Source organism: Corvus kubaryi, unplaced genomic scaffold (genome assembly GCF_017639235.1).
Source record: "Corvus kubaryi isolate FWS band 111438036 unplaced genomic scaffold, C.kubaryi_AGA036_p1.0 37392, whole genome shotgun sequence".
In the NCBI taxonomy this organism is placed as follows: domain Eukaryota; kingdom Metazoa; phylum Chordata; class Aves; order Passeriformes; family Corvidae; genus Corvus; species Corvus kubaryi.
This window is the reverse complement of record NW_024581131.1, coordinates 5,831,304-5,855,945: the sequence shown is the minus strand read 5'-3', so window position 1 is coordinate 5,855,945 and position 24,642 is coordinate 5,831,304. Positions and strand designations below refer to the sequence as shown.

At 43.6% G+C, this 24,642-nt stretch overlaps 1 protein-coding gene across 15 annotated transcripts in view; it reads left to right on the top strand.

The window, feature by feature from the left end:
- BRSK2 (BR serine/threonine kinase 2) overlaps positions 1-24,642 on the top strand; it is a 310,976-nt gene that overhangs the window by 174,703 nt on the left and 111,631 nt on the right. The window lies entirely within an intron of this gene.

Below are 24,642 nucleotides of genomic sequence, written 5' to 3'. Positions count from 1 at the left end.
AAATTCCATTTTAGTATCTTTTGTCTTTCTTGCTGACCTAAATGCAAAGTTCCCTGGAGCATATTCCTTAGCAAATTTGGTTATTATATTAATTTCAAAGGAATTTAGGTATGGTTTCTGCTTCCAGGTTCACGATCAGGATGCTAGTTTGTGAACTTACTGAAGCTTCCATGAAACTGTTTGTCAGCATTACAGTGCCGCATTTGGGACTAAGCAATTTTTCAGAAACATGTTATTAGCAAAACGATTCATATTAGTTACTGGTTTATATTCACTGTTTCTAGTTTGTGTCCCTTGTTATCTTGGTTTTATGGGTTACCCCCTCCTTAGCTGACTAGCTTTTTTAAGCAGGAGAGAGAAGAGGTAAATAAGGAACAGTGTTTGTCCCTCTTTTCACATAAATAGTGGATATGCACAGAAAATAATGCAATACCTCAGACAATGAGAAAATATCTTTGCCTGGTGGTCTCTAGAAAGACCAGATAGAAAGGGGCACAGATTTAGTGAACAAAGTGATCAGTAGGTTCTGCACAGGCATTGTCTTGCTTCTTTTTAATTGTTTCTTTTATTTTAAATGTTTCGCAGCCAACACTGAGTGAAATAATAACCAAACATGCAGAAATAGCCTTGTAGTGTGAAGGACGAGGGTGGCAATCAGAAGGGAGGGCTGGAAACTCTCCCTCACAGCTCATGGACTGTGCAGCTTAGAAGGAATGAAGATCTCTTGCTTTTTGGTGGCATTTGGCTTTGGCATGTTGCTTTAACCTTCTGCTTCTCAGCTCTTCTCTTTTTCTCATGGATCCATAATGTGCTAAATCAGTGTTTGTTTTTTAGGGATATTCTGCCCAAGACAGAGAGGCTGAGGTGTGGGAGAAAAGAAACATTCTCCAGATTTTTTACCGATAATACAGTTTACTAAACATCAGTCAAAGCCTGCTCTTCTCTGTCCCACCAGGGAGGACTGGGGGCTCTGGTCTCCTGCATCAGTAAGCGAACAGCTGCAGTGGTTTAAGATGTTAACATCCTCTTACTGCTCATTACTGTTCCCATTGCAGAGCGAGCAGAAGGGAAGGTCCATCAGGCACATTAGCTTTTAAATTAGCAGTTTAAATTGATATGGACAGTGAGTGGGAGAGGTTGAGGTGCAAGCACTGGGTTCACTTGTGTTGATTCTGTTGGAGGACTAAAAGAAGGAATAAAGAGGGTACATGGATGCAAGAACAGCTGACAGACCTGGGGAGGTGAGAGGGAGTCGTCAGTAGCCTAACCTTGTTATGGGCCTCAATAGTGGCTGGTTTGGGGAAGTTTGGAGGGGTTTCTTTGTCCTTTCTGAAGGTCTAAAAAGAAACCTGTCTAGAGTCTTGGCTCTGAGGTCTGTATTTTAATCACTGTTGTTCACAGTGGCAAGCAAGAACAGTATTTCTCTTGTAGCTTGTTTGAAATTTTGTGAGGCTGCCTATAGGAATTGTGTAGATAAGGAAACTATCTGGAATAGGTGTTGAAGCACAAGCTTCTTACAGCACCTCAGAGCTAGCTTCACATGTTCAGGACCTCATTCTGGACCAATTTTTTTTTTTTTTTTAATAGACTGTAATACCCTTTCAATTTTGTGCTGAACAGGGAAAGAGATTTTAGTACACTTCCTGTGCAGAGCAATTTGAGAATGCTTTTTTCCTTTAAAATTTGCTTTTTTTGTAGAGAAGGAACTAGACGTGTAGATGTGAGGAGAGTGTGCTTTATCCTGTAAATTCTAGAGGAGAAAGAAAACTGCTTTACAAAACCAAATCCAGCCCAAATAAGAAATCATAGGCAAATTCAAAGGTACAGAAGTGTAAACTCCACCAATTGCAAGTGAGTGGCCTTTTATGGTAAGTTTAAGAGCCTGATCTTGTCACGTTCTCAGTTCATAATAAGTGCAACCCTGTGATTGCAGCTACATCATGTGCCTGGGAGCACAGAAGGCACACTGGGAGGTGCTAATCAGGTGAGGGTAAGTGTTAGGACTGAAGTTGCAATTACAACCCCTAGTAAATCTACTCCTGGTTTTGGGCCACAAAGTTATTTATCCTAAAGAGAGAATAGGCTGTTTTCTGTAATGTGCTGGGGGTCTCAGGAATAATGTGTGAGGGAGTGCTGCTTGGAGCAGAGTAGGTTTGGCTTTAGTTTGTGTGCCACCCTTCCTCCTATTTATTGGACAAATTTTGCTCTATGTATTTTAAATAAATGCAGGGCTGTATTTAGCTGAACTTCTCCCAAAAGGCACAAGTCTCTGAGTACAATCTGTGAAGTTTTCTCTTCCAATATCTCTATTGCTAATAAAAGCCATAGCTGCAGCGTGATGCAGTTTCTACCTCCCTCTCTTTTCTGTGGGAGCTACTTTTTGTGTGAACTGAGGTAACCCATTTGTAGAGTCCCCAGCACAGTCTAAACTTGCTTTCCCATTGAGACTCTCCGGTTTTGGGGGGCTGTGAAAGGCACATCTTTAGCAAGCTCCATCAGTCTGCCTGTCCGAGGCTCTCACGCACTCTTAAGTGTCATTCTTACTAAAGCTGATCAGTTCCAGGCTCCGTCTGTCACCAAGAGCACCTGTTTGTTTCCTAAATGAGAATTCCCACACCTGTGTCAGCCCCTATTACATCTCCATCCCCACCACACTGCCTCCTGCTCTTTTCCTTCCCTTCATGCACCTTTTCTAGCCGGAAACCAAAGCCAAAGATCCCTCTGGCCTGTAGGTGTTGTGTGCCACATACAACAACTCGGAGGGGAGCCTCGTGGTCCGGTGGCTGAAGCAAATGTCCGCAGGACTGGCAGCGCCTGGGATGCAGGGATGGCTAAGCAGCTGACTGTGTGGCCTTGGGGGAGTCACTTGACCTCGGCATGCCTCAGTTAACCCAGCTGGAAAATTGGGTAAAAAGCAGAAACCTTAATGCTGTCTCTGAGCTGAGTTCTCCTGGGGAAAGATATAAATGGCAGGAAGGTGGGTGTTTACTGCTTTAGGCTTATGAATTATGTGAAGTATTTGGATGACTGGAAGTGCCAACTGGTGTAAATAGCTAGTGCCCAGGTGCACGTAGAGAATGGTGACAGAAAATGATGGTCCCACTCCCTAAGGAAAAGCATGCTCAGGTTTTGTCTCAGGCCAGGAATATGCCATGTTTGCGTAGGAGGTAGTGACCAGCTGTGACTGGAGTTTACTGAATAACTGCTGAGCTCCAGATGCTTTTTCTTGGTGTATTCTTTAAAGGTCTGGTATTTCCTATGTGGGGCATCCCAGATTTGGCTGGAATACTGGGAGACTATGACATGAATGAGAAATATATTGAGCGGAATTCAGTAGAAAATTCTCTGTGATTTATCTGTCGCTGTGAAGTAAAAACAGGAAGAAGGGAAAGAAGGGGAAGGGATTAGATACTACAGCTGTAGATGTGTAAAAGCAAATATCAGGAAGAAAAGCAAATTAAAAGGAAGTTTCAGACCCAATGGCTGCTATTTCCTTTGAAATATTCTGGCAGAATTGGTCAGGTTGTGATTTAGCAAGAGCTAAGCACACGGTAGTCTGGCCATTCACAAATTGGCTTCAAAGAGCTTCTCTTATGGCCTTGGATCGGGCTCTGGGTCAGGAACCTCTCTCTGAGTTCAGTCTGTAGCTCCATGCTGTCATTTACCAGCCTACCACAGTCCTTCCCACTCCTCTCATTGAAGTCCTGAATCTCCCAAACAACTCACACCTTGCAAATTTTTCTGGTAAATTAAGATTGGGGCTCTTTGCATCTTGCAAATAGCTTGGTAGATGTATCTTAACCTGTCAGGAAGAAAAACAGATAAGAAAAGATCTGTTGTGTTTGAATAGTTCCTCTTCCACCCACATTTTCTTCCACTTTCTTCAAGCTGCATGACCAACTCAAATGTGCCATTTGTTTGTGCAGTAGGGAGGTGTGATACCTGGTCCAGAGAGAGAAAGTTGCACAGCATGAAATTCAGGCATAAACAAAATTATTTAAATGGCAGTAAAAATTCATTCCCTACCTCCCAGGTTCCCCAATGCAGCCTGAGTGGCATTTTTCCCAGTTACAGTCCAGAGGGATTCATATTAAGAGCAAATGTGAATGTGCTCTAAAGTAACATTAATCATTGGCCAAGGTCAACAGGACAGAGCCTGCAGTAGTGAAAGACGTTTAGTATGTGTCTTCCTTGTCGTCTTTTTTTTTGTCTGTCCAATTTGGTTCACCTGCATGTGTTCACCAGCTCGTGCCATCCCCACTGTCCTTCCCTCCTTGTGACACTGCTGAATTTAGAGGCAGGCACTTTATCTTGGCGGCTGGCTGCCAGTTCATCTAATGCAGGGCTGACGCATTTGACTTCAGGCTGTGCTGTCACTTGCCTCTGAGCTGTGCACCTGTCTGAGGTGTTCTGTCCATCCTATTTGGACTCACAACTCTCCTTTGCCAAGGCTTCTTGCAGGTTGTCTGCTATGGATAAAGCAAAGGCTGGCCAATGTTAGAAAGAGCTTGCATAGAGTGAAAAGAAGGAATAAACACAAGAAATGGTAATAAATTAGTAACAGTCACCACTGTGTGCCATCTGCAGAAATCCCCATGACAATACAGACACTGGGGATATTACTTGTAAGCAGTGCTGTTAACACCTTCTGCAAAGGAAAAGCTTTGTGAACACCCACTGATCCCAGAGAAGGCACCCACTGGAAGCCAAGTTTGCAGCAGGCATTAATAATCCCACAGAACAATAAGTGCCAGTTAGAAATAGCTGAGCTATTTATCTCCAGAGCTCTCCTTGGGCAGCTGCAGAGGGGAAGGCCTTCTATATTTCTCACTGACATTTTACTAATCTAGTATCTTTTCTGTCTCAAACACATTAACAAAATTACACAGGGTAGAAACAGTCTTGGAAATTATTATTTGTTATTTTGCATAGACTTGGCTGAAGCGTGAATGGAGTATTGTACAAACAGATAAAAATAGGAAAACCTTACTCCAAGAATTAATTATCTCAATAGTTAGTAAAAGGATAGATCAAGTGAAGTGATGTACCTGGCATCACATGAAAGCTAAATGACAGAGGTAGAGAAGGCACCAGGTCTGGCCCCTGGTGTAATACCTCTCCCTTGTATCACCCTCTGTGAATGCTGGTTTTCACTAAAGAGTTTCACAGTGCTTTGCAAGAAATCGTGAATGAATCTCCACCAGAAACCCATGAAGAATTAATGAATGAAACTATATCACAGTCCTACAAATTAAGCATTATAATTTCCAGTTTGTAGGGAGCCATGAGTACCTAACACAAAGGTAAAGAACAAGCAAAACCTCAAGGCTTGCACATCAGATCTTTTTAGGTGTAACTTAAAGTATTTTTAGGTGATGCCAGACATATAATTCCCCTTTTTCATGGGAAAGAAATCAGTGAGCAATAGGCTGCCATTATTCACATTTAATGCATTCTTCCTTATGTGGATAATTACCTTATCACAAGATAGTACATGGAGCCCAATGGCTAGGAGACACAGGTGTGGTGTGGCCAATATATGTCAAATAAAACTTCATCCATCCACTGAAACCTTCCCTGAGATTGATTTTCCTTTTGCTCACCTTCCCTGTTCTTGTTTCTGCCCCAGAAACCCCAAAATCTTGTGGTTTGAAGCTGCATGCAAGGGCCCAAACATTTTGGGGCATTTTTAGTAGTGAAATGTCATAGAGCCCTGGATCTGAGCTCGTCAGGTCAGCTTGGCCTCTGTGTCTGCTGTTAGTGGATGAAGGCAAAACACCAGCTGTCACTGAAGGGACATGCAGGGATGACCCCTGCTTGGAGACAAAAGGGGGGGTCATCCTCTCTCAGAGAATGTTCCTCATAAATAAATAAATAAATATATGGTGGCCAGGCTTTCCCAAATAATGCAGCTAGCAGGTGGAAGAGAGTAGGGTTGGTGTCTCCATTTGCATCAGTGAATGTTTATCCAAATGGACTGACTTTCCAGGGAAAATGCATGCTATATAAAACACCTGACATCTGCTGAGTTCCAGGTGCCTGCCAAATTCTGCTGTGTCCCAGGTGTGCTTATTCCCTATGAAGTTTGTTGCTGCCAGCACAGTGACAGCGTGCAAGTAGAAGGGAAGATAGTGATGATCAGTCCCCCTGATAGCCGTTTTGGCTGAGTCAAATTGTGTTGCCATGCACTCAATCCCCTGCTTATCACAGGATGCAGCTGGGTGCTACTGGAACCAGCTCTAATTGTGCTTGTGGCTGTCTCCTGGAGGAGCTCTGCAGAGTATGTAGGAATTACACAATGTCTCTTTAAGCAATTTGTAAACCCCTGGGAGCACTGTTGTTTTTTCTTGCAGAAGCCACCAGAACCAACCTGAGTAGTGGTTCACGCAGGTAGTAAGGCTTTGCTTGTTTAGCAGAGACTGTAATTTTGAATAGAACAGTGGCCATGTGACTTCTTCATATTCCTGACATTGTATGAAGAACAAATACACCATCCCCTGATGAGGAGTCCAGTTTGAAGAGATCTGTCTGTACAGCAAAGATGCACAGTTCCTCAAATACACCACTGCTATTCAGCTGGTGGTCGTCCTTGATGCTGGCACCGAGGGCACCTCCTGCTGCAGCTCTCTGGGGGCACAGCACAGAACTTACTTTGTCAAATGGAGCATCCCATTAAGAACTGCTCTCATATATCTTAATTAAAGTAAAAGAGAAAATTTTCATATCATAAAGGACAAAAAGCAAGCACAAGCAGCAAGTAGTAAAAATAACTAGATTTTTATTGCCGGGCATTTTAAGTAATAAATATTTATCAGCTCAATTCACTGGTATAAATATGAGCTCATCTGCAATTTTTCTCCGCCAGGCCACTTCCTCTGTCATGACATGACATTTACCTGTTATCCATCGGTTTAGTCCTTTGTAATCTGCCAGTGATTACAGATTCTTCTTTTCTTTCCAATGGTTACTTCTCTAGAAAAGCAGTAGTGAAGAGAGCTAGCACATTATCATTTAGGAATTTCTTATTAATGAATAGGAAAAGATTTCTTTGTCTTTACAGAGAAAAAAAGAAAGACAAACATATAAAGTCATTTATTGTGTAGTTTCACTGAACAGAACAGAAAACACTGCTGCTTTTAGTGAGTGTAATTCTTGAAGTGAGCTAATTCCTGGGGGAAAAAAAAAGATTGAAAATGGTACTGGGAGGTAGTCTTCATTTCTTTTCCCAAATACTCTGAAATCTAAGTTCTTGTCTTGACTACCGTTGATCATAGGCCTATCATGAGAACATTGGTTTTGAGAAGTGAGAGATCTGCCAGAATGACTGGGAAATAATTACATGATTGTGTTGGAGGGGTTAAAATGAACAAAAACCACACAAAATAATGGGAAGCCTGAAGCATGTGTTGGTTCAAGAGTTAGAGAGCTATTTGGATAGACATTCCATGTCAAGCGGTCCTCACTGGTTGCCAGAAGGTGAGAGGGGCAGATGCACTAGGGAAGACTCACTCCTTAGTTGCTCTGTTTGTGTGTTTCCATGAGCAGTAGCTGCCAGCATTGGCCGGGAAACCTCTGGACTAGCCAGACCCCTGTTCTAAGGTCCATCCCTAACTGCTTTCCCAGTCAGGAAGACTGGAACCATCTGGTTTGTACTTACAGGTATCAGAACAAAGAGAACAAACACTTAACATGATGTTAAGTGGGGTCTTAACAGAATATGAACTTATAATTGATGAATAAAATTATAATTGATAAACGTAAAAAAATAATTTCTCTTTATCAGCACAAAGAATTGAATTATAAGACCAAACTCATCTGAGTGAATAAATCCTACTTTTTGTTCAACATTAGTAAATATGGGACCAACTCCACATATCCAGGTTGCACATACTGCTGCTTTTTTAGGGCATAACTTGAGCCCTGTTGTGCCTGTTCAGAGGTCTCACAGGGACAGGCCTGGGATATCCCAGTGGGCCAAGTAGCTCCAGCTATGAGGGTGGAGAAGGAACTGTGCATTAAGAAGATGAGTTTCTCGGTGGTTTCCCTGGCTTGGTAGAACGATACAGCTCCATATTCACTTGGAGCAGACCAAGTATGGGGTGCACATGTTCTTCACCATTAGGGAAATGCCCTTTGGAGTATTTAAAGAGCTCCTTTGTTTCATAAAACGTGTTTGGAGTTTGGTTGAACGGAAGATGAATTAATTGCAGATTAGCGTCCATTCGTAGCTTTTTTTTTAAGCTGTCAGTGTATGGGAGCTGGACTTCATGTGTCAGCTGCATTCACTGTGAGAGCTCATTGGAAAAATTAAATGTGTAATTTCCCGTATCTGTTGTCTGAATGCACTGAGTGCTGAAAATCCTGAGGGGAGATTAAGTTCCTGTCAAGCATTACAAGAGTTTGGGAATTGTATCCCAGGCAGACAAACATCATCTTCCTCCCTTGCAGCTCTGACTGGGTATTTTGGTTTTGCCTTGATTTCCCATCCCGGGGATACCCACAGGGAACCACAACTGATGTCGCCCGTCCCATCACCTCTGCTGATCTCCCTTTTCTCATTGCACTGTTTGAACACCTCATTATTGCTTGGAATGCTGTATCTCTGGTGATGAGGCTGAACTTCCTGTGTGCCTGGACACAAACTCACACAGTTAATGTTGCTTTGAGCTGGGTCTGCACTGAAACCTGTACCTGCAGAAAGCAGAATGCAAACACATGAGGGTGGGAGATCACCAAAGCCATTTCTCCTGCTTTCCATATTTTCCAGGTTTCTTCCTGTCATTTGCATTGGGCAAACCCCAGAACAAACAACTTGGCAATCAGTTATAGAGAGAAGTATTTTGATTCACACCCAATGATGATGTGAAGTGCTTGAAATGCAGAGAAGATGAAGGGAAAGGGAAGGCCCTTCACAGGGCTGGGGCACTCCTCAGTTCCCATTTCACAGTGCTCAGCTGATGGATCGCCCAGCTGCACATGCGCTCTCTGGCTCTCTCTCATGAATTGTTACATTATTAGCCCTGTTCAGGAGAGCAGCAGTATTTAGGATTGGGCAAAGATGCCTTTAGGATGAGTGTTTATTTGCTCACAAAATAGGAGGGATACACAGACTGAAAAGTGAGAGAATGAGAATTGGGTCAGACAGAGGCTTCCAAAAACCTCAGCTTATTTGGAGAGTAGAAGAAGCAGCCAGAATAACAAACCATAGGACAGTGAAATTGATTCCCCGTTCCCTCTTCATCATACCCTCCTCCGGGTAAACCTGTTTCGGTTGATAGTGAATATTTCATGCAGTGCTGAGCATTTTCCAAACTGTGGTGTCCTAGTTTTTCCACCTTCAGCCCCAAAGGAATGTTTTTACATCATGGAGCTTTATTTTTGGGAAGGGGAGGAGGGAGCGGAGGCTGCAGGCTTGCGAAGAGATGGCAACGAAGGGTGTTTCAGAGAACAGCTTGGCTCTGATGTCTCTGCTGAGAATCTCACCTCTGCTCCTTTGCTCCCTCCAGAAAACTCAATGAAAAGGGTCAGGTCCCAAGGGACTGGAGTACAGTTCCAAACAGAATAAACTAACCCTAAAAATGGCACTCTGGGTCTTCTCTCGGCAGACTGCCGTGGTAGCTCTGTGTCAGCTGATGACAAGCTGTTGTCACTGTCAGCACCGCAGGTCCACGGAGCTACCAAAGAGAAGAGCTGCGTCTGTTCCGCCTCATGCCGCAGCACCCAAAGGACTGTCTCTTTGGGAAAGGGCAGGCACTGAGTCTCATCCCTCTTCACTACCTCTTCACCTCTCCTTTGCATAGGAAGACCAGCTAAGAGTTTGCAGCTGTGGCAGTGCGAGTCCAAGAGCCTCATAGGTCCTGATCCAGTGCCCTCCAGTGTGAGTGCCTTTTGAGTTAATTTTAGTATACTTTAGGTTGGACACTGAGTCTTTTAAAGGAAACCCTCAAATCCTGCTGGGTACTAAAGAACTAGAGTAGGAAGCAGTGTCATTCTGTCATAATGTTTCCCTCTTTTGAAATCAGTCTTTTAAAAGTTTCCACCTTTGTTTTTATGAAGCAGGTAGAAGGTGCCTGCTTGAAACTGAGACCTTCCACACCACAGTGCCTCCAGCTGCCTCTGAGAACACCACAGAAGAGTAAACTGCCCCATTAATCTGCCAAACAGCTCAAAGTCTTGCGTTAGACACCATCCCAGAAAACTTCAAAGGAGGCTGGTATTCCAGATCCTGCTGTGCATTTGCGTTTCACAAGTGCGTCTTCCCTTTAAGGATAGGCAGAACAGCTATGAAGCCTGGAAAAGTCCCAGAGCCTCAATATGCTTGTTCATATTAGCCTCCTAAAAGCACACTCTACCTGACCAGCTGAATTAGCATCTACTGTAACTAAGACAGCAGCACAGCAATTCAGAGTCTGACTCACCCCTATTACAGACTGCGAAGCCCAGCACTTGCACTGCACAATTCCCTGGATAGCCTGGTTTCTCCTACCTAGTCACGCTTGCCCTCTATGCTCACTGCCCATTATTAAGGGGGACAGAGTGGCAGAGCTTGTTCCTCAGACCACTGAGCTGCAGCTCTGGATCCTCTGGTCCCCCAACGTTAGTCCCCAGTGTTTGCTGTGTGGCTTGTTAGTCTGCAGCAAGCTGTGTTCACACACCTTGAAGGACGTGGGGCAGGAGCAAAGCATGAAACTGCTTGGTTAATGCTTTAGATTTGCAGGGTTTTAGTTGGTGGAAAAAAGGCCTGAGGAATGTGACAGTACACCCTTCTTTCTTGGTTGCTCTTGTCCTCTTACAGGAAAGGAAGGGTGAAGGGAGGAGAGAGGAAAAATGGCTCTTTTGTGGTGTGGTGGAGGCAAGGAGAGAGCTGCGGAATATCCCCAAAGCGTGCTCTACCTCCACTGCATTACAAAACAGCAGTTCAGCAGGGGACACAGAAGCACTTAGGGAAACTGCAGCTGAAACTAAGTGAACCTTTCAGTCTACTTATCACAGCATTTTTAGTCTCTGCTTCAAGGAGAAACAATAATAAATAAAAAAATATCTTGCAAAAGGAACTAGTATCCATCTAGAGGATTGGATGAAATAAAATGTGACAAACAAACAAAATCACCAGCTCCTGTTTTAGAAACTGTTGTTAAAAATAAACCATCATTCACTGCTGCAGTGCTGCCAGTGTACTGCTTATCTTTACATTTCCTGCGCATGTTGTGTAGTTTAGCAGCTCTCTCTGTTGTCATGACAAAGATTCCCTGCTTTTCAGCATGAAGCTTGCTCTGTTATTTCTAGTCCACCTGTAAGGCCGTCTGCCCTCCCTCCCAGCTTACGAGGCATTGTATTTTCCTGTGCTCAGAGGGTGTGCAGTGCCTCTGCTTCCTCCTGACTTACATGAGGACATCTGGATTACTTGCTGACTCCTGATGCCTTGCATGGAGCCAGGGCAGTAGAGAAGAGCACCAGCACCAACCACAATCAGGTGCTCAGCCATGGCAGCGTGCTTTGAATTTGTATCTTGCTCATATGACATATTGCAGACTTTACCCCCCCCACTGCTTTGTTCTCTTCAGGCTCTGAGTTGAGTTTGTGGCGACATTTGAAATGTCATTTTTTCGTTTGTCAGAGGATGTGTCTTAGCACGTGTCCTGGCATACCAGACACCATAGCTGTGTTTAAAGACAGAGCAGGGGAGCACCTCTTACCTGAAACATTTAAAACTAAGCAGGCAATGCATGTAAAAAGGCAGGAAAATGTGGGTTAAATCAAATATCTTACTGTCTGCATTCTCTGGATACTGAGCTATGGCACAGATAGATTAAGTAACCCACGCAGGGCAAAATAAGCTATTAGGAAAATCAGAAAGTGAAGCTAGACTCTGAATCACAAATCAGCACTTCAACCTCACATCCTCCCTTGTATATCCTGTCAGAGCAAGCCAGTGTTGATGGTGGCATTTGCCAGAGTCTTTACAGACCCAGTGAATCCAGACTAAGTTAGGAAACCCTTAGACAGCTTTAAGGCTTCCTTTGGATATAATTTCAGTAATCATTCCAACTTTAACCCCACCCCAAGAAACCTCCAAGGTTTAGGTGGTTATGATTTTGTTTGGAGGTATGCCAAAGGTGGGTTTGGATGCATACGTCATTCAAATTCAAGTTTGGAACTATGTATATTAATACAACAGAAGGTATTGCACTTTTTCTTTCATTTTAGTATTCTCTCTGGTTTAGATGTGTGTTTATGCCACAGTATAGATGTGTCCTGCATTTGGAGTTCTTTTCTTGAGGAATGTGCAGAAAACATTTGCTGTAATGAGACTGACTACTCCCACCCTTAGCTGAACCCTGCAGCAGCCTCTTATCACCTTCAAAATTTAGGCGTAGGCATAGACTTTTCAAAGGACTTTTCAACTTCCATCCTCAGACCAGATTTTCATTAAACCCAGTCCACTATAATGTCTGAAAAACTTGGAAATCTAATTTTTATGTTCTCCTTCACTGGAAAGGGGATTTTTCTTAAAAGCTTAACTGTGGGTAGTTCAGCAGCTGAAAATCTGCCACCAGCGTACTTCAACCCTACTACTTGCAGACAACCCAACATTACCTTTTGAAACTGTGGGCATTACCTGCTGCTGGCTCCTTCAGGAGAGCTGCCACAGGGCAAACATCCTTCCTCAGGGGCATTCCTGATGGGAGAAGTTGTCAGCATCTGGTGAAGCTTCTACTGACAGCACATGAATTCCCAGTGGGAAGCAAATACTAACTGTGTGAAGTATTACAGAAAGCTTTTTAGTGTTTCTCAATGGTGATTTACAAAAAAAAAAATTATAATGGTTGCATTTTGGGAAGAAAAAAAACAAACTCCTTTAAGAAGAGACAGAAAGCTCCTTAATTCTAATGCAAGGAAATCCCTGTGCTCCAATTTGAAGAGTATTTTTCTTGGGAATGAAAAGGGTGCTCCCAGGTATCAAGGGTCTGATCCAGGTTACCTTAGCACCAGGAGGCGGCTTTGCAGTGCCTGACAGCAGTCCGTGGTGAGGAAGATGTGCCAGTGAGGTGTCCAGTGCTGATGCTTCCTAACACAGCCTGCCTGCTCACATGTGTCCTGCAGGTCCTGGGGCTGCTGTCCACGTGATAGTGACACTGTTCTGAAGTGACGGCTTGTTCCAGGGTCCCGCAGATAATTTGCTTGGAAAGGACAAAGGAACAAAATACAAAAAGGATGGTGATCATTCTTGAATAGACCACCTTGCACCTGGCCACTCCCAGAGCTGCTCTGGGCTGGGAGGGGGCAGGCAGTGGGGAGGGGTGTCACTGAAGGGAAGGAAAGGGATTCAGGTGGAAGTTACCATCAAAGAAACATTAAATCCTCTCTCGCTAGGTTTAAGTGGAACTGATGTGCTGGCCAAGTCCTGTGTGAAGGTAGAAGTGCCCCAAGGACATCAAAGCTGCCCTGGGAGTCTGTGGAAAGCAGTTCTTTTTCTTAATTTCTCTCTGGATTCCTGCTATTTGTCCTGCAGGACAAAATAACCACATTGTAAGGGGTCATCTTTGACAGTGACGGGGTTGTTGTTTGTGCTCAGCCAGTGCTGCAGAGGGAATAGATGCTCTGACATCACTGCATCTGCTTTGCACCAGCACATCAGGTCTTGTGCAGCTCCCTCATTTTTCTGTTGGTAAGTTGAAAAATGGGATTGTGCCTCACATTTTGGAAGTGCTTGGCAGTCCTGTTCTAGCTGGTGACTGATCTCTGGTTTGGAAAAGCTATTACTGTAAGAGGACTTTCCTTTCAGTATTACATAGTGCATTTTGCCAAGCAGTTACATTTGTCAGTAGCTTGAAGGGCACAGCCAGCTTTCTCAAGTCTCTCTGCTGCATTAAAGGTAGTAAAGTCACCTCTCTCTAAGGGAAAGATAGAGGAGCCTCACAAATGCTCTGACTTTTGTTTTGATTACCATGGTTTTGCACTAAAGGGACTGAAGGGGAGTAGCAGTTGTGCTTCACCCAACAGCTGGCACTTACATGCGTCCCTGACATACCTGGGTAGGAAACTGGCACAGAGTCTTTTGTCCAACTCTGCAAGAATTACAGTGGCCTTTTGCATGGGAGGTTACTTCCAGGCATATGTTTTAGTGCCCTGACGGTGCTGGAATGTCAGCATAATCGAAAGCCAGCCATAGCCACTGAGAGGAATGCAGTACAACTCTTTTTGCTGCTTCTAAGGTCCTCTGTTTCCTCCGTTGCAGCACAAAAACCACCCCCCACCCCCAAAAAAAAACCAAAAAGAAAGGAAAAAAAAAAGGGAAATAAAAAGGATGTTTCTCTTTAAAAGCAGTTGGGGAAGGGAGAACAGCCCTGTGTGGCAAGGAGGAGACAACATCCTCAGTCTTTAGGTGTCTGCAGCTGTGGCAGAAGCAGTCACATCCCAAATGATTAATGAGTAGGGAGGCTGGATGTGAGGAGCAGAGCACAAGGCCCATTGCAGAGCTGGCTGTGGGGATCCCCCAGGGAGAGGTGGGCTGCTCTGATACGGCAGAGAGAGGACTGGGGGTGGCTAACAGAGAGCTGACTGCACAGAAGGCAGCTGCTCTTAGTGGTGCTGATGTTTCAATCGTTGGTGGCTTCTGCAAGGACTTATCTCACGCCCCCATACTGTGTAGGTGAACAAAGGACTCAAGAAACATAGCTTGACCCTTGGCATTAGGTGGGTTTGGGCTGGGGGAAAGCAACTCTATTTAAAGAGGTGTCATAAGGGGACGGGAAAAAGGAAGGAAGGAAATTCTCCAACCTCAGTTAAAAATAAAATACAATTCCTATTTTAACCCCTTGCCAGATTCGTTTTGCTGGTTCAGGATCACTCCTGTAAAATGCAGGTGGTATTCCAACGAAAAGGAAGCTGTTTTAGAAGGGCACCCTGGTTTTCTGTAGCAGAGCAGCAGTATATACATGCCCCCCTAAGCTGCACAAGAAACTGTTTGGCAGTGCTTGAGGCGTAAAGTGATTGTTCAACTACGTAGTTTGTGCATCTGCTGGATCCCTGGTGTGCTGTGGAAAGGGAAGTTCACACAGGATTTGGAGACAGCCAGAAGGCCAAGAAAAGCAGCACGCGGCGGGAGCAACAGAACCAAAATGCTTTCAATAAAAGTGATTCTGCCAAATAGGACTTCTGGTAAAATGCACACTCACCCATGAAGGCAATCCCCTCAGGTCATCTGAAAATCCTTTTGGTTGAATAAACAGTACGAGGGAGAAAAAATTAGGCTGGGCGGGCTGCTTCTGGCCTACATTTGAAATTCAGACTCATTCATTCATGTAAGCCCTCTGTAGATTCTTGCAGTCCTGTGTCACCTCTGAGGTCCTGGGTTCTCTTGTAACATCAGACACTTCTCCCAGAAGAAGGAAACTTGCTGCAAATTGTGTGTCCAGGTGTATCCTCAAGTCTAAAGGAGGCCACCATCAGAGTGATCCCATTAAAGTGCTGACTTCCATTTGGAGTCCTGGAGAATACGCACACTTGTCATGGAAAAGGATGAGGAAGAGCCATTATAGTTAAGATCAAAGAGAGGACACAGCTATCCACTACACATTTTCTTTCTCTCTCCAATGAACATTGCCTTATTTGAAAATTCAGAACACTTTTAAGGGAGGACTGTTTGATTTTTTCCTCTTTTGCTTGTTTCCTCTTTCAGATATAAAGAACTGCTTCATGTTTCCTTAATAAGAGTGTATCAGAGCTTTACACTTCTATATATTTTCCATAAGTGAAGCTTTGCTCATTTGTTTGAAGGTAGAACTGACAAACTCAGACCCTCAGTAGGTAGGCAGCAGCCTCCTCTCCTATGGGCTTTATGTGACTGATCATTTGCAGATCATGAGAAAGATAAGAGATCAGAGAGACACAAGAGTGCTCCAGGGATCCTGGCAAGCCTGGAGAGCCTGTGGAGACATCTCAGGTTTCTCAAACAGGTCACTGTTCCCATAGAAGGAAGAGGGATGACAGTAAATGAAGACATGTCCAAAGGAATCTCTTCAAAAAAGTAGCTGTGCAAAATGCATGTTTAATGGGTCAGAAGTAAAGACTATCCCCACTTTCTGGTTGGCCACCAAACACATTCACATTGGCCACCATTTCAAACTAAATGTGTTACTCTGCTATAGGTTTGCTAGAACTTGCAAGGTGATTTTTTCTCACTTTCTTTCATCACTTCTTCGTCTTTTATTGCTTTTATTACTATACAGTAGTGGTGTAGACTAAGCTTGCACTTCAAACACTTTCTTGAAATGGAAGTAAAACATTTTCTACAAGTTCCAAGTCCCCAGCCATCCTGAAGGGAACATGGAAAATGTGTGGAAAATTGCCAGGAAAATCATTCCTGCCTTAGGAAAAAAGTGGTTAACAATTTGGAAGCATTAGCAAGAATAAGAATGCAAATCCAGAAGAGGAATAGTCAAAAAAAAGGTTTTCACAATCTCTAGGATTTCACAGAATGTGGTTGTTCTAATGGGGCTTCTGTGGTAGCATAAGGAATCCACTCTAAAATAAAGAACAGGCTCCCAGTTTGGATGTGTAACATTGCCCTACTCTAAATACAAGAACATGTGAGCAGCAGAATTGTACCAAAGGACAGGACAAAACTGTAGATAACCCTCAAGTTGTCCACCTGGGATGGAGTAAGACGGTCACCAAGGAAGGGAAAAACTCTGTATAATGGTTATGTAGACCTCTGCAGGGAAGCGGGATGGCCTCCTAAAATCACCACAGTTCCTTATCAACTGCTGAAATACTGAGTTCTGTATGGTGCAAGAAGAGCATCTCTGTGCTACCTTCCTCACAAATAGGTTCACATAAGCCAGGATTCAACATGTGAACCTCACAGCACAGGCACTGTTTCCTCATACCTGAGGTTACAGCTGGGTTTCCTCAGCATGGCATCCGCCTCAGAAAGATTTTGGTTGCTTTTTTTGTCTGTCCTGTGTTTGTGTGGAAGGCAGTATAAGCTTTTCATGGGGTAAAAGGCTTTCTCCATTGGAAAGAAGGGAGCTAATTATATCTCCTATAAAGAGATGCAATTGGTTTTCCTTTCTGTAGAGAGAGGATGACATGAACAGCATCTCTTGCCTTTTCATTCCAAAATGCTGTTGTGACCGTAATGCTGAGTACTGGAAAACTCCCCAATTCACAGGTTGTTTTTCACATGTTCCAAACATCTGGGAACAAGGTTCAGCTGCCTGATAACGTCATCTCTTGCAGAAAACACTGAAAAGTTGGGGTGGGAGGGGGGGTAGATCTAGCCCAGCTGTCCATTTCAAATATTGCTGGTTTCAAATTTAGCCTGCCATCTTCTCAGCAAATTGTGAGCACTTTTCAATCTGTACATATAAGTGTTTTCTTAAGTATTTGGCAAGAGCAAGGGAGTTTGAATTAGATTGTGAAAGCAGGATGCCTGTGTATGTGCCAAAGCATCCCAAGGTGTACAGGCCTAAGGTGATACGATTTAAATTTCAATTTTCAAATTTTCATCTTTTTTTGGAATGCATTCTCTGCCACTTGCAGGAATAACTGGAATAAGCATGTCCATCCACGTCCGTCATCTTCAGAGAATTAAGCTAATTTGCTAAACGTTGGAACTTTCCTGTTGCTTCTGCTATGTAATTTTTGAGTCATTAGCACTTTCTTTAGCGATGCATTGTCACCTGATGTACCAAAGCGTTGTATCCTGTCTTTGCTCTTCATCAAAAGCCAAACAGCTGTGAACTCTGTATTAGATGTGATGCACAGGACAGATACAAAGGAATGGGAAGAGGCTCAAATAATGGCACCTAAGTTGACTATTTTGAAGATGCACAACCACAACTTCTTCAGAAATAATAAAATACCACCTTCTCAAATTTAAAATGCGTAATTTCATTGCTCTTCCTGATCTCTATGCAATCATGCTGTGTCGGTGGGTGCATTGGCACTGCAGTACAACACGTCATAAGAGTATAGGCTGTTTTGGAGTGACACGGGTAATTAAAGGGAGAAGATTTCCATACTGCAGAAGTGATTGTCACTATATGGAAAAGAGGACCTTTTGAGGGTAGGGAATATGTTTGGCTATGGTTTAATATGGTGAAGCTGAAGGATTCATCACTAGAACTCAGAAAGCCTCTGAAATACTGCAGGATCTGAGAAGTAATGTCTGAGGCACAGATTCATAAATAGAAAGGCAGGCCTCATCTTACAAAACCCATCTCTAGAGACCTAGAACTAAAAGGTGGAATTTGCCCATCATTACTGCCTGGCTCTGGTCTCAATTAGTAGTAAGAGTCCCACGAACACTGAGATAAAGAGATAGGCCAATGCCAAGTACTTTTAAAAGTCTGACCTGACTGAATAATGTATTGGAAAAGATAATGAAGATGTGGAAAATTATTGTATTCAGCTCCAGAGTGTATGCTGGATATGGCCAGAGGTGTCTTAAGTCCTCATTTCCTAAGTAGGTTCAGACAATGTGGAGAAGGAATTATCCCTATCGCCTGTTTTGAGATGCTCGAGAAACTATCTTTACAATGTTGTTTGTAAACCTTGCTTGCCAAGAGGCTTCTTGATCCTGATATTGATGTTGATAGTGTGCAAGATGTCATCATCACCTCCAGCAATAAGGGACTGGTGTGTGATGAGAAGGATATGAGAAGAGCAGAGATAAAATAACTGAGAAACAAAATGTTCCTTCGTTGCTGTCTTTGATCTCTTAACTCCCAGCTGTGAGAGATCCTGGTTGCTGATGGCAGCAATCGACTAATTTTCTGCAGCTTCTGTTGCTTGTACAAAACAGAGGAAGATGTTGTCTTCACTGAGGGGAGTACAAGTCTTGCTGTAATGTCTTCTGTTGCAGGCTGAACCTGAGGACAGGCAGGGAGTGAGCACAGGCAGCCTCAAGACTGAGGCAAAATAGGCAGTTTTATTTCCTCTTCTCTCTCTTTCTGCCTCTTGCTTTGTACTTCAATTCCTGCCTTATTAGTCATTCTTTTGAAGATTAAACCCCAATGGAAAGCTCCCAGACAGTGTTGCTGTCTTTGCTGTATCCCTGATGTGATGGAAGAAGTGACAGGCACCATGGACAAAGCTGTTGTGTCAGGGTTAGCCTCATCTTGAAAGCTTTTTCTCGACGCTGAGGTGCAGTAGGTGAGGGAGGGGAAAGTTTTACAACAGCCATTTTACTGTCCACCAGTAGTTTACTCCTGACCTGAGTAACTGAGGCTGAGGCCACTAATTTTGTCGTGTGAGTCACTAAAGAGCTGAGAGAACAGGCTTTGAGCTCATCTGCTGTTGGCTATGTCCAAACAGGTAGCCCACAGGTGAAGATAGGAAGAGGTTACTGCTGATTTCCCACATTGTTCAGCCCTGTTTTGCAAGGTGTGAAAAAACATGCTTGTGGTTGAGGTGGGTCTGCATGAAAAATTATAATCCCACATCCAGACCAGTGGGCAGGGATGGTTGGAACCGAAGCGCTGTTTCGTGTCATTACAGAGATACACCAGATATGGTCATGTCCCTAGAGAGACACACTCGGGGCAGAATTATGGACAAAGCAGACTGATTTCTTATCAAAGATAAGAATAAGTAGTTCTTGGGATCAGTGTCTCTAAGATGGAATAGACATGGAAGTGCTAACGTAGAGCTGGTGCACGTGAGGCAGGAGCTGCTATTTATGCTGCAGGATGATAGAAACCATTGCCGACCTGCTGGGGCAGAAGAACTGGGCTGGAGGGTTGCTTGGCCTCCCTGAGTACCCAGCCGCTGGCTCCACAGCTTGGCAGGAAGTTAGCTGTTGATGCCTCTGCCTGCAGCTGCCAGGCCTCCCCTTGAGGCTCCCTCTTTAGTGCAAAGCGAAGTGCAAACGTGAACTTTGTGAACATGTGTTGCCCTTTGCCTTTTCACAGTTCCTGGATGAGGTCCATGCTGCTGTTTGTCTGGGATAGTGTCCCTCTGGGAGGTGCAGTTGTGCTTCAACACTGTATTTTGGAAACAAAGGGGTGAGCTATGGGTTGGCTCAGGCTCTGCTTCTGTCACTGCCAGCTGTGAGGGACTACTGGGCTGGAGAATCCCTTCTCCACATCAGCTGTTAGTATCTCACTAAGTCTATTAATTCAGCCAAAATGAGATCCTAATAGACAAATACATACAAATATTTATCTAAAGAGTTAAGGGGCAACCAAAAGTGAATGACAGGAGAATATAGCAGAATAACAAAAGTCATATTATCTGTTTTCCACCCTTTGAAATTAATCATGTTGTTAGGCTCGTTGTGGAGAAGGGCAAGGCAGGGATGGAGTCTGGCATTCTGCCTCCAATCTCTGCAGAGCTCCAGCTGTTCTGCCCTCTCCTGGAGCTTATTTCTTCTTAGGGAACCAGAGATGGCCATTAAGGAAAGAAGTAGAGAAGGGAATAGCAGCAATCCCATTGATTGCTTCTGGAAGAGTATTACAGAAAATGTAAAGAACATTTGTGTAAGACAATGCCAAAGAGCTAAACAAGGCCAGTGTGACTAATGGAGAAAAAGAGGAAGAGGGAGAAAGAGGCTAGCTGAGATGCATAGGAAATGGTAAAGATTTCATCCTTTGAAGCTTTTCCAAAACTCTGCTTTTAAATGACTCTTCCTATTGATGGTGGAGTCCCTCAAGGATCCAGTCCATAGTACTGTCAGCATCACTTCACTGTCTCAGTCCCATTCCTAGATGCTCTTGGGAACCCCTCTGCCTTATCATATCCTCAACCAATGCTCTCAGAAGCTCCACACTGTATTTTTGGCAGAACATTTTGCTGTGCTGTGCTATACTGACTCCTTTATGCTTGCCCATATTTCCTTAATGGGATGCAGCATCTTCTGCATTCTCCACACATTCTTTGGCTCCAGCATTCCAGTGTTGTTTTTGGTATTGCCCATAATAAATCTGTGATGTCTCAAATAATACAAGAAGTTCTGCACCTATATTATTTGAAGCTGAATTCTCTTCACCCCTTAATTTTACAGCTTATTTCTCCTCTGTGTGGAGGGACTGTTTTTCTGTAGCTTAGCACAGCAGCCCACAAGACATTAAGTTTTCAGGGCTGTAACGTCTCTCTTCAGAAGAAGTAACTTCTGCTGGGGAAAGATTACTTATGAATTGCACTCCATTCCTTCACAGGGCCTTATACACCCCTGAAACAAGCCCAGCATACATTTGTATACAGGCTCCCCAGGGAGTGGTCACAGCACCAAGCCTGACAGAGTTCAAGAAGCATTTGGACAATGTTCTCAGGCACATGGTGTGACTCCTGGGGTGTCCTGTGCAGGGCCAGGAGTTGCATTTGATGACCCTTGGGGGTCCCTTCCAACTCAGCTTTCTGTGATCCTTTGATTCTGTGCCTTGCTAGGGGGAACTAGACTTACAGCTCTACATTTGGGGTGAGCACTGCAGATGTGGCACGGCAAGGAGACCTGTTCACACAAGAGGGACCAAGTGTGCTGCTTTGGAGCAGTGGTTGCCAATGTTCACACAGACCTGGCTGTGGCTGCTGCATGGGGGTGGCGGGTTTCTCATAAATGCCAGGCTGGGTGCACGAGTTACAGAAAGCACAGTGGGCATTAACATTAAAAACCAGGATAAGGAGGGAAAAAGAAAGGCGAGTCAAAGATCAGGTTATTTCTCTTGTAGAGTGGCTGCAGGTTTGTGTCCTGTGTCCTGCACTACTCGGCGATGGCAGCCAGGATGTGGCACTCACTGAAGGTAACAGGAGGCACAGGGAGGCTGTTTGCCTTCCAGTGAATGGGGCCTTTCTGCTGACTGCTGGCAGAGACTTGTGTGTCAGTCACTCATTAGCTGTGTACCACCGGGCAGCAGATAATCTCAAGTGCTGAATGAATAAATCCACTCCTTGTCAGCTCCCATCAGTGTCTTTTGCATGAAGCCCTGATACTTCTTAAAGCAGCATACGCTACAGATAAGTCAAAGTGCCATATTTACTCGGGAGCTGATGGCAGAGCCCTGAGGAGCACGGCAGGTGTTAGCTACAGAGCTAAACCATGACGTTCTGGATAGGATTTTCCATGGCTAGATAACCTGTAGGATCTGTCCCTTAAAGACCTTGCAATCTATGTGTCAGGCCAGGCCGTGAATCTGTTGTGGAGATGCACCGGCAACAGCAGAAAGGATTTCCAAGAAAATTAACAACAGTATCCCTCCAGCCAACTTAATACTCTCAGAGTTTATGCTAAATTTTGAAATTCAGTGGAGCTTCAGAGTTGCAGTTTTGAAGGGACTTTGGAAAAAGACAAGTAGAAACTGACGTTTTGCTATAATACTAGTTTGTGGAAAGTAAATTTCCCTCCTAAAGCTTCATGGTATAGAAGTCTGCACATGCAAATTTTAAAATGAAATATGCATCTCACTTGCTTCACACACATACCTATTTTAATTTTCATTTAGGGGGAAATAGCTTTGAGAAGCACACATGCAAACAAAAATTGTGGTGGGATGAGCCCATAATAGAGTCCTCAGTACAATAAGGAGTTGCTCAGCTTTCCAGTAATTTTCTGTTTGTTGTAAGTATTTTGTAAAGAATTGTCTAGCTGTCTGATTCTATGGAGATCTAAGTCTAGTTTTCCCCCTCATTTATCAATTTTTTGTAAAATCTTCTTGTAATTGCTAATACTTAGCAGAAAACCTGAATTCGTGTTAAAACATTTAATTAGTCAGAATTGTATAATAGAAGATTTCTTCCAGATACCACTTAATGATCATTAGAAGGTCTGATTCAAATCCCACTTAAGTCAGTTGATGTCTTTTGTTGACTTCAATACATTTTGAATCTGGCTCAATATATTCAGAAATGTGAGGTTAATGGCTAGGATAGCAGTAAGAAATACTCCCTATAGATGCACAACTTTCATGGCTCTTCATTTGCATTCATAATAGCCTACTGAATAAGTTTTGGATAAGGGTAATGAAAGGTCATTTTAAGCAAAAAGTCAGCCAAATTCAGAGCTGCAGCGGAAGATACTTTAATGTTTAATCATTTAAACCCTGATATTTTTTCCACTTCAACTCTATTTATGTTGCCGTAGAAATTGTGGATGTAACTGATACAATGCATGAGATGTTTTGGTATTGCTTAGATCTGGTAATGGCCTAATCTGTTTGGAGGAATGGTGTCCTATCACAGCAGCAATGACCCTACGGGGCATAATGGACCTACAGTTACTTGTTGTATAAAGCCATTTCTGCTTTAATGCTGTTCTCTTCTGATTTCAGGAGTAGCCTATTTCTGTGATTATGGGCAGGAGTGAACAGGTGACCTAGACAGTCTTCACCAAAGCCAGGCATTTTTCACCATTTTTAACTTTCAGTCCCACATAACATGAAAGCATAAGTATCAAATTAATAAAACCCAGGTGTTTTGCTTTGATATTTCTGTTATGGCAGGAACACAGACTTTTCAGAGAACCTAATATTAGTTTCTTCCTGTGAGATGCCTTTGGTTTTGCCACTTCAACTCAGTGAAATACCAGAGTGATTTACTCTGCTTTCTGTGCTCTCATCATGGAAATGCAAATTACTGCACAGCAGGCCAGACACTGGAGAAAGTAGGTGCTCTGGTACAAGGTTTCCAACCTGAGTTCTAGCCTGAGGAGTTGGATAAGCAGCCAAATCTCTGCATCCTTTGAAGTTCATTCTGAGTGTAGAGAATTCTGAATTCAGAAAAGGTCATGTCCTGGATGAGTTTCTTGTAACTGAGGGACAGCCATGAGCTCTGAAAAGTATTTCATTAGTTACCTCAAAGTAGGGACAACATTAGAGAGATCTTGATTGTCACAGGAAAACCTACTATGCCTACCCTCCCTGCACCATTTTGCTCTGTGAGTAGGGAAAACAGCACAACATGTTTGCATCCTGCAGGACTTTGCTGGCCTTCACCATTTCTGCAGCTCTGGAATTCCTTCTCAAGCCAGGGTTTAGAGCCATATGGGAGCTACTGATGTCAATGGAGAAAAGAGAGGGCTTTCTGCTGTGCTGCTGGTGAGCTTCAAAGCTTCCAGTCAGAAATGTCATCTGCTGTCCCCCAGCTTTTTGTGTGTAGTTGTTTTTTGAGAAACTGCTAGAAATTGTTGTTGTATAGTGCTTGCACAGGTTTGGTAGATAAAATGCATGGTAATATGACACAGCTGTGTTCCGGTTTGGCCAAATTTAGAAATATATCCTCTGAGAGAAGGCACAACCACCCCTCCCCCACCAGGTTCCAGAAAAATAAATTTTCCTCGAAGGAAAGTGAAGGAGATAAAACTATTTATTTAAGAAACACACGGGAAAGGAAAATAATGTTAAATAATAAAATCTCTTGCTGTGGAGAAAAAACCTGGGAAAATGTCAGAGTCCTCCCTTTGGTCTCCTCAGAGCTGGGACTTGGCCCAGGGCCAGGCCCTCTGTGCTCAGTGGAAAGTCCTCCCAATGTGCTCTGAGGTTGAAGCAGTCCAGTAGAAAAGGGAGAAAATCCGAAATTCCAGGGAAGGAAAAACAAAATTCAACTCTCAGTCTCTCTCTGGAGGAAAAGAAACTGAACAACTGGCCAAAAGCTGACTGGAAAACAGCAAGCTGGATGCTGCTTCTCTTCCCTGCCACAGCTGAA